Source organism: Sceloporus occidentalis, unplaced genomic scaffold (assembly GCF_023333645.1).
Source record: "Sceloporus occidentalis isolate IW3139 unplaced genomic scaffold, rSceOcc1.0.p SCAF_21, whole genome shotgun sequence".
Lineage (NCBI taxonomy): Eukaryota > Metazoa > Chordata > Lepidosauria > Squamata > Phrynosomatidae > Sceloporus > Sceloporus occidentalis.
The window spans coordinates 7,318,173-7,328,870 of record NW_028317001.1 but is presented as its reverse complement, the minus strand read 5'-3'; the positions used below and the strand labels follow the sequence as shown (position 1 = coordinate 7,328,870).

The 10,698-nt window shown below is 47.2% G+C and overlaps 1 protein-coding gene across 1 annotated transcript in view; it reads left to right on the top strand.

Annotated features, from left to right (window-relative positions):
- LOC149301511 (uncharacterized) overlaps positions 1-10,698 on the top strand; it is a 235,000-nt gene that overhangs the window by 91,184 nt on the left and 133,118 nt on the right. The gene's annotated exons all lie outside the window — the stretch shown is intronic.

The following is a 10,698-nucleotide window of genomic DNA, read 5'->3' as shown; positions in this document are numbered from 1 at the left end:
CCCTCCATAACTGTCATCCTTCGGCCTGGGAGGGAGAGAATAGGCTGGCCCAGCTCCACCAGGGCTAGCCTGAAGATAGAGGGTCCTCCCTCCATAACTGTCATCCTTTGGCCTGGAAGGGAGGGAATAGGCTGGCCCAGCTCCACCAGGGCTAGCCTGCAGATAGAGGCTCCTCCCTCCATAACTGTCATCCTTCGGCCTGGGAGGGAGAGAATAGGCTGGCCCAGCTCCACCAGGGCTAGGCTGAAGATAGAGGCTCCTCCCTCCATAACTGTCATCCTTCGGCCTGGGAGGGAGAGAATAGGCTGGCCCAGCTCCACTAGGGCTAGCCTGAAGATAGAGGCTCCTCCCTCCATAACTGTCATCCTTCGGCCTGGAAGGGAGGGAATAGGCTGGCCCAGCTCCACCAGGGCTAGCCTGAAGATAGAGGCTCCTCCCTCCATAACTGTCATCCTTCGGCCTGGGAGGGAGGGAATAGGCTGGCCCAGCTCCATCAGGGCTAGCCTGAAGATAGAGGCTCCTCCCTCCATAACTGTCATCCTTCGGCCTGGAAGGGAGGGAATAGGCTGGCCCAGCTCCACCAGGGCTAGCCTGAAGATAGAGGCTCCTCCCTCCATAACTGTCATCCTTCGGCCTGGGAGGGAGGGAATAGGCTGGCCCAGCTCCATCAGGCCTAGCCTGAAGAAAGAGGCTCCTCCCTCCATAACTGTCATCTTTTCCAGCGGTGAAGGCAGAGCCATCCTTCATATGGGTTGGTTCCCTCTGTTCGCTCCAATCAGGTAGGACCTAGAATTCTGGGTGTGAACTCTGGGGAACCCATTCCCCTTGTTGCCCAGTCTAGTTCCTGCCTTCGCTCCGTCGGGTCGCTTTTCCCAGACTCCCTTCTTCTTTCTCTTCACTTTAAAAACAAAAACACCATTTTCCCTCTCCTTTCCCCATCTTCCTCTTCCGCCTGGGATGTCCGGCGATTCCGGACATCTGCCAAGGGCCCCTGAAGCACAGAGAGAGCTGGCGCAGACTTCTGGCACACGGCTTGGAGGCCGCGGGGCACAGCCGGAGGAGGTATATCCCTCATCTCCGCGCTCTAATGTGTCCAGCCACTGCGACCTGTCCTGATATTGGGAGGGAGTGGCTCGCATGGAGGAGTCCAGGAACATGAGTAACGCCGCAATGCGCAGCTGCGTCTCACCCCAGCCACTCCCGCCAGAGTTGGGTAGCCTGGTATCTGCCCTGACAGCAGCCATTTATTCTTTCCTGTCCTCCCCAAATAGGGAGACGTGCCTTTTAAAAGAGCCACTGTTAGTTACTCCCAGGGACTCCGACGGCGACAGGCTTCCTGGGCAGTCTAGCAGTGCCAGAGAGTCCTCATTATTATTATTATTATTATTAACCTTTATTTATGAAGCGCTGTAAATTTACACAGCACTGTACATGCAATCTTTTTAGTTAGACGGTTCCCTGCCCTCAGGCTTACAATCTAAAAAGACATGATACAGAAGGAGAAGGGAGTGGTGGAGGGAAAGGTTAAGAGGTCCAGCAGTTCCTCTCTACCTCCGAGGCCTGGACCAAGGCAGATGGACTGGAGGGAGGGCTTGGCTTCATAATGGATGGTTAATCATCCTCCCCTCCCACCTCATCTCCATCCAGGGACGCCATTCCCTTATCTGAAAGGGGTAAATTTGCACCCAAACCCTCTGTGGTGGGCAAATTCAAATTCAGATCAAAAAAGGGAGGGAAACAGACTTCATCCATTGATGGCCCTGCTCACTCTAAGCTTAAACACAAGCGTAGACTGCCATCTAGAGTCAAGTCCTCTAAAAAAATGAGACACTCTTCTAGGATGAGGCCTTTCCAGATCCCAATCCACTCCTGCCTCTGAATCAGAGGAAGGAGAGTGGTCTGATGATGATGAAGCTGTTGAGCCTTCTTCGTCTTCATCTTCTAGACCAGTGATGGCGAACCTATGACACACGTGCCAAAGGTGGCACTCAGAGCCCTCTCTGTGGGCACATGTGCCATCGCCCCAGCACAGAGTTTGCCAGAGTTTGTTACCAGAAAGCCAGAGGGACATGGCACTTTGCAATAAATAAGTGGGTTTTGGGTTGCAGTTTGGGCTCTCGGTCTGCAAAAGTTTCACCATCACTGGTCTAGATCCTTCCTTTATGCCTAAGGTTAATACGATCTTTCATAGATCTCAAGAGCTATCTTACCATCCTTTGTTCCAGATCCGAAAAAACAAGCTGAGAAGACATGGCATACCCTAGATGTACGCAGGGCCTTACGCATTTATACCAAACGCACCAGGACTTGGCAAAAATCAGATCATTTATTTGTGTCATTCAACAACACTTACCTGGACAGAAAGGTCTCTTCATCTACATTGTCAAGATGGATCCGTTCTTGTGTTTCCAAGTGTTATGCAATTTCAAAAACAACTCTTCATGGAAAGGTCACTGCTCATCCCATTCGTAATGCCGCCACGTCCGCTGCCCTGGCCACAAACGCCCCGTTGTCTGATATTTGTAGGGCAGCCGCTTGGTCTTCTCCGCCAAGATTTATCCGTCACTACCGTATTGACACCTTCCAATCGGCTGAGGCTTCTTTCGGTCCTGCCCTCCCGAGACTTAGGATTGTTTCCCGGTACAGGGGGGACCAGTTATACACTTAAAGGTTAGTTGTGGAACAAACTCCCCCGGAGTGTAGTGGAGTCTCCTTCCTTGGAGGTCTTCAAGCAGAGGCTGGATGGCCATCTGTCGGGGATGCTTTGATTGTGATTTCCTGCATGGTAGAATGGGGTTGGACTGGATGGCCCTTGTGATCCCTTCCAACTCTACGATTCTATGTTATAGGATCTAGGTTTGTTTTTAATTAATATTAGATCCTTTGTTGTTTGATAGCCATTGATAATGTGTTATTAGACATCCCTCTTATGGCTATTCCACTGACTGGGCAAAAAAGGGCATAGGTTCCCCAAGATTCACACCCCAAATTCTAGGTCCTACCTGATTGGAACGAACAGAGGGAACTAACCCTTATGAAGGATGTCTCCGCCTTCAATGCTGAAAACAAACATCTCACAAGGTAAGCCAATGTTCGTTTTTGGCTTGGGAGGGAGGGAATTAGTCTGGCCCAGCTCCATCAGGGCTAGGCTGAAGAAAGAGGCTCCTCCCTCCATAACTGTCATCTTTCGGCCTGGGAGGGAGGGAATTAGTCTGGCCCAGCTCCATCAGGGCTAGGCTGAAGATAGAGGCTCCTCCCTCCATAACTGTCATCTTTCGGCCTGGGAGGGAGGGAATGAGTCTGGCCCAGCTCCATCAGGGCTAGGCTGAAGAAAGAGGCTCCTCCCTCCATAACTGTCATCTTTTGCCCTGGGAGGGAGGGAATTAGTCTGGCCCAGCTCCATCAGGGCTAGGCTGAAGAAGAAGAGCCCTCCCTCCGGTCCATCTGCCTTGGTCCAGGCCTCAGAGGGAGAGAAGAATGCTGGACCTGATCCCCTCCTCACCATTCCCTTCTCCTTTTGTGTCGTGTCTTTTAGATTGTAAGCCTGAGGGCAGGGAACCATCTATTATCCCCTCTGTTGTAAACCGCCTGGATTCCCAGTGATTGGGCGGCAAAAACAGGAAAGGAGGAGGAATAGCACTATATGTCAGAGATATTTACACCAGTGAAGAGATCCTGGACATCAATCATGGAAGCCAGGTGGAGAGCATCTGGATAAGAATCAAAGGGGAGGGAAACAACAAGGGTGTTACGGTGGGAGTCTACTACAGACCCCCAAGTCAGACTGAAGAGTTGGATGATATCTTTCTAGAACAGATGACCACACACTCAGAAAGGAGAGATGTAGTAGTGATGGGCGACTTCAACTATCCTGATATTTGCTGGATCAAACTCAGCCAAATCCTCAAGGCCTAGTAAATTCCTCACTTGCCTCAAAGACAATTTCATGGTCCAAAAGGTGGAAGAGGCAACAAGGGGGTCAGCTATTTTGGATCTGATCCTAACCAACAAGGATGACTTGGTTAATGGGGTGGAATTGGTGGGATCATTAGGTAAAAGGGACCATGCTCTCCTGGAGTTTGTTATACAATGGAAAGGAGAAGCCAGGCAGAGTCAGACACACATTCTGGACTTTAAGAGAGTGGATTTCAGTAAACTTAGGGAAGTATTGAGGGTGATCCTATGGTCAGAAATACTAAAAGAGAAGGGAGTTCAGGATGGATGGAAGTTTCTCAAAAGGGAGATACTGAAGGCACAATCTCAAACAGTTCCAATGAGGAAGAAAAATGGGAGATGTCTCAATAAACCAGGATGGATGACTAAGGTACTTTCAACGGAGCTAAGTTTGAAACGGAACATGTATAAGAAATGGAAAAAGGGGGAAATCACAAAAGGGGAATTCAAACAAATAGCAGGCATGTGTAGGGGTAAAGTCAGAAGAGCTAAAGCGCAGAATGAACTCAGGCTTGCTAGAGAGGTTAAAAAGAATAAAAAGAGATTTTTTTTTGGATATGTCCGCAGCAAAAGGAAGAAGAAGGAAACGGTAGGGTCACTGCGTGGAGAAGATGGCAAAATGCTAACAGGAGATAGAGAAAAGGCAGAATTACTCAACACCTTCTTTGCCTCAGTCTTCTCAGAAAAAGGAAAAGGGAGCTCAACCTGAGGATAATGGAGCAGAGGACAGAATAGGGGAATTTCAGCACAGAATAAGTAAAGAGATAATAGAGGAACACCTTGTTAATCTAAATGAATTTAAGTCTCCAGGACCAGAAGAACTCCATCCAAGGGTATTAAAAGAACTGGCAAATGTAATATCGGAGCCATTGGCAATAATCTTTGAGAACTCCTTGAGAACAGGAGAAATCCCAGCAGACTGAAGGAGGGCAAACGTTGTCCCCATCTTCAAAAAGGGGGGAAAAGAGGATCCCAACAATTATCATCCAGTCAGTCTGACATCAATCCCAGGAAAGATTCTGGAGCGGATCATTAAGCAGACAGTCTGTGAACATCTAGAAAACAATTCCATAATCACAAAAAGTCAACACGGGTTTCATAGGAAGAAGTCATGCCAGACAAATCTGATCTCTTTTTTGATTTAGTCGGTGAGCTGCTTTTTCTACCAGCTTCGTAGGTGAAGGGAATGCTGTGGATATAGTGTATCTTGATTTCAGTAAGGCTTTTGACAGGGTTCCCCATGACATTCTTGCAAACAAGCTAGTGAAATGTGGGCTAGACAACATAACTGTTACATGGATTTGTAATTGGTTGACCGGCCGAACCGAAAGGGTTTTCAACAATTGCTCTTTTCATCCTGGAGAGAAGTGACCAGGAGTCCGTCCTGGGCCCAATGCTAATCTACATCTTTATCAACGGCTTGGATGACAGAATCGGGGGCATACTCATCAAATTTGCAGACTTTTCTGTGGGCATATGTGCCGTCGCCCCAGCACAGAGTTTGCCAGAGTTTGTTACTAGAAAGCCAGAGGGACACAGCACTTTGAAATTAATAAGTGGGTTTTGGGTTGCAGTTTGGGCACTTGACCTCTAAAAGGTTCACCATCACTGTTCTAGACTTTTCTGTGCTGACGATTTTCCTGTTCTGTTAAGGAAGGCCATTAAAGTCCGTGAATTGGATACAAAACCACCGACTCCTGACCAAGAGGAGACTGACCTTCCCAAGGGCAAAAAAGATTCCTTTCCTGAATCTTCCCCGGCTAGGGATGAGGTGCCCTTCCCATCTGAATTCATGAGAGTGCTTAAGGAGCAATGGTCAAAACCGGCAACTGTTAGACCTAATCCCTCCATGATTCGTTCGGACTGAAGGGATCAGAGAGGGTTACCAAAAGGATTTGCCAAGTGCATCATCCCTGCCTAGTTGGATGTTTCCGTCACTCCTTTGGGGATAGTTAGCTAAACTATTTATTTATTGTGCTCCCCTTTTTCCAAAGAAGAGGCAAAGCTGCAACTTAAGGTGCGGCAGCCATTTGGATTAAAGACAGCAAGTCCAAAGAAGAAAGGCCTGCTGCTTCTGCTCCAGTCTGTCTCTGTTAAGACAAAACAAAACATTAACTGGAGTTCATTCCTCAGAAGAGGAATGTGATCTCAATAATATATATATATATATATATATATATATATATATCTGGCTTTGCTTCGCGAACGAAGATCACGAAGGACTCATCCCGCGCTTTGCACAAGCGCAGTGGTGACTAAAAAGGCCAATCCGGGATAAACAGGTCCGATTGCAGAAGGCACAGCGGAAAGTCTCCTCGGGTGATGTTTCCAGGTTGCGGTTCTTTCTGCGTCGTCGTTTCTCTTAGACTTTTTGGGTCTGATGATCTTTTATTATTACTGTGTTTGTATTTATGTTATTATTGTATAAGACAGTTCATATATTGGTGTTTAATGACACCTCGGTGCAATTAACGCTGGAGGATCCTGCTCTTCCTCAAGGGAAGGGTTTTCCTCCCCATTCCAAACCTGGGCCTCCAACACCAAATACTCCATTTTCATGCAGAGTTTATGAAGGTCATAAGGCCTCCATAGCTTGTTATTGTGACACCAAATCCAATAGCTGTGTGTGTGTATATATATATATGGTTACAGCTCACCTCAATTTGTTATGGGAATCTATAGATCCCACTTGTGGTTGCCATAGTTTATGTTCAATAAAAGTTGTCTCTCCTATTTTCATTTTTTCTAGAGCTATAACAGCGCTTGTTAGAAACAAACAAACAAAAACACTTAAGGTCAAAAAATAAAACATTAACAAATGGTTTAAGACAGTGGCTATTCAGGAGACACTAGCCAAAATGTGACTCGATACAATCTGAGACCACAACTGGTTTGGTTCCATTACAAAGACAGATTTGACCAAAGAACTGACACATAGATGTCCATTACAAACAAAATTTGACATTTCCAGCTCTTTCTGGGACAAATTGTTTAAATAAAGTCTCTTGGCTGAGACTAAGGATAACAAAAAGACCTTACCATCTTTTATTAAAAAGAAAAAGGTTATTTCCTATAATACGTTCCTCTAATGAAGAATGAAAACAGGGTCCCGACTTTCCTGTATTGTCTAAATATGACAATGGGGAGCCTTTAGAGATGAAGATGGCTCTGATGCAGGGACTCCATCTTCTGGCTGAGCATTATGCAGCGTTACTATACAATGCGGTTAAGATTTTTAATTAACATTTTCGAGGCCACCTCTCCACTCCAATTAGTCTACAAGAAACGGTCTTGGTTTGCCTCAAGGCAAAGGAGACTTTTCTTAGACCAGGGCCTTCAATCCTAGAGACACTCTTCAGAGCTGTCTTCACAAAGGTATCAGGTAAGAGTGGACTAAACCTGCCACATTACACCTAAATCCGCCAGACATGATCAAAACAATTCAAGATACCATCACAAAAGTCCATGAACAAAAGTCCTTCAGCAGATCTTCTCCTAGCGAGACTTCAGGGTCTAATGATTACAGCATCTCAATGCGTCCCTTGGGCTCGTTTTTCACTCCCGCGATTTACAATGGTTGACTCTGCCTTACCAAAAATACATAACTCACCGAATCTACAAACAGGTTCCAGTCCCCTACAGAGTCAAACGCTCTCTGACATGGTGGACATCTCATCGCATCCGACGGGGATGCTTGTTTCTACCTCCTCCACCAGTCTTGATCACAACCGATGCCAGTCTGAGGGGCTCAGGGACGATGGAACCAGTCCGAAAGAACTCACAGCATAAACTGGCTCAAACTGAGGGCCGTAAGGCTGGCACTTCTGGCCTTTGCTCAACGCTTAAAAAATATAACAGTCCTGGTCCACACAGACAACATGACAACAAAGTCACATCTAAATCGACAAGGCGGGACCAGGTCGTTGTCGTTAATGAAGGAACCAACCATTCTTCATTGGGGAGAAGTCAATCTGTGGTCCATCAAGGCAGAACACTTAAAGGAAAACTAAACTCAAGGGCCGAATGGATGAACAGGCCAGACATAAACCAAGTGGAGTGACACCTCCACCCAAAAGCGTTCAACCTCATAACTCAAAGGTTCGAGACGCCGTTGGTAGACCTATTTGCATCTCCAATAAACAACCAAGTCCCCAGGTTCTTCTCAAGGTTCAGGACTCAGGGAGCAGAACAGATTGATGCCCTCCACTCCCCTTGGCCAAGAGGTCTTCTGTATGCATTTCCACCGATGGCAATGATATCACGATGCCCCCAAAAGCTAAGAAGCTAAAAGTCATAGATCATTCTTGTGGCTCCTCATTGGCCAAGAAGGGTGTGTTTTCCAGAGATGTCTCAACTGGCCCAGGACCACTTCCGTCTTCCACTACGCAAAGACCTCCTATCACAAGGTCAAGTAAGATCCAAGGTGGCTAAACCTTCACACGTGAAAATTGAAAGGCAGCTCTTAATAAAAGATGGCCTTTCTCCTTGGGTGGTTGATACTATCATTCAGTCTCGTAGATATTCTACTCCTAGGATTTACTAATATTCCTATCGATCCTCTTCCGATTGGTGTGCCTCCAACAATACTTCACCCTCGACAGTCTCAGTCGACGCTCTACTCCTATACCTTCAATATGGCCTTGATAAAGGGCTCAGACCCAATACCTTGAAGAGACAGGTTTCTGCTATTGGGTCGTCACTCTCACCAAAATCATCATCCAGATTATCTAACCACATTTATGTTAAAAGGTTTTTGAGAGCAGCTGCTCTCATTAAACCAGCTACATTACATAGATATCCAGATTGAGATCTTCACATTGTTCTTCAGCCCTTTGAATCACTAAAGTTTCTGACTTGGAAGACTCTTTTCCTCACAGCTATCACTTCGATCCAAAGGATCTCTGAACTAGGAGCCCTTTCAACCAGAGAAGAGTTATGCATATTCAGGAAAGACTCTGTTTTGCTTTGTCTAGAACCTTCCTTTATGCCTAAGGTTACTACGACCATTCATAGATCTCAAGAGGTTATCTTACCATCCTTTGTTCCAGATCCGAAAAAACAAGCTGAGAAGACATGGCATACCCTAGATGTACGCAGGGCCTTAAGCATTTATATCAAACGCACCAGGACTTGGCAAAAATCAGATCATTTATTTGTGTCATTCAACAACACTTACCTGGACAGAAAGGTCTCTTCATCTACATTGTCCAGATGGATCCGTTCTTGTATTTCCAAGTGTTATGCAGTTTCAAAAACAACTCTTCATGGAAAGGTCACTGCTCATTCCACTCGTAGTGCCGCCACGTCCGCTGCCCTGGCTGCAAACGCCCCGTTGTCCGATATTTGTAGGGCAGCCACTTGGTCTTCTCCGCCAAGATTTATCCATCACTACTGTATTGACACCTTCCAATCGGCTGAGGCTTCTTTCGGTCCTGCCCTCCCGAGACTGAGGATTGTTTCCCGGTACTGGGGGGACCAGTTATACACTTAAAGGTTAGTTGTGGAACAAACTCCCCCGGAGTGTAGTGGAGTCTCCTTCCTTGGAGGTCTTCAAGCAGAGGCTGGATGGCCATCTGTCGGGGATGCTTTGATTGTGATTTCCTGCATGGCAGAATGGGGTTGGACTGGATGGCCCTTGTGATCCCTTCCAACATTTCAGTAAGGCTTTTGAGAGGGTTCCCCATGACATTCTTGCAAACAAGCTAGTGAAATGTGGGCTAGACAACATAACTGTTACATGGATTTGTAACTGGTTGACCGGCCGAACCGAAAGTGTTTTCAACAATTGCTCTTTTCATCCTGGAGAGAAGTGACCAGGAGTCCGTCCTGGGCCCAATGCTAATCAACATCTTTATCAACGGCTTGGATGACAGAATCAGGGGCATACTCGTCAAATTTGCAGATGACACCAAATTAGGAGGAATAGCTAATACTCCAGAGGACAAGATCAAAATTAATAATAATAATAATAATAATAATAATAATAACAATATGTTTTATTTATAGACCGCTATTCCGCGATGATCATAGCGGTGTACAGTAAAATCGTAATACAATACAAAATACAGTTAAAGGAGGGAGAAGTCTCGTCCTTCAGGCAGTCCAAGATGTTGCTGGGTCTGCCTGATGGCTCCCTCTGAGGCCGAGATGACAGTTGAGGAGGGAGGGGCCTCTTCCTTCAGGCAGTCCCTGATGTTGCTGGTCTGCCTGATGGCTCCCTCTGAGGCCGAGATGACAGTTGAGGAGGGAGGGGCCTCTTCCTTCAGGCAGTCCCTGATGTTGCTGGTCTGCCTGATGGCTCCCTCTGAGGCCGAGATGACAGTTGAGGAGGGAGGGGCCTCTTCCTTCAGGCAGTCCCTGATGTTGCTGGTCTGCCTGATGGCTCCCTCTGAGGCCGAGATGACAGTTGAGGAGGGAGGGGTCTCTTCCTTCAGGCAGTCCCTGATGTTGCTGGTCTGCCTGATGGCTCCCTCTGAGGCCGAGATGACAGTTGAGGAGGAAGGGGCCTCTTCCTTCAGGCAGTCCCTGATGTTGCTGGTCTGCCTGATGGCTCCCTCTGAGGCCGAGATGACAGTTGAGGAGGGAGGGGCCTCTTCCTTCAGGCAGTCCCTGATGTTGCTGGTCTGCCTGATGGCTCCCTCTGAGGCCGAGATGACAGTTGAGGAGGGAGGGGCCTCTTCCTTCAGGCAGTCCAAGATGTTGCTGGGTCTGCCTGATGGCTCCCTCTGAGGCCGAGATGACAGT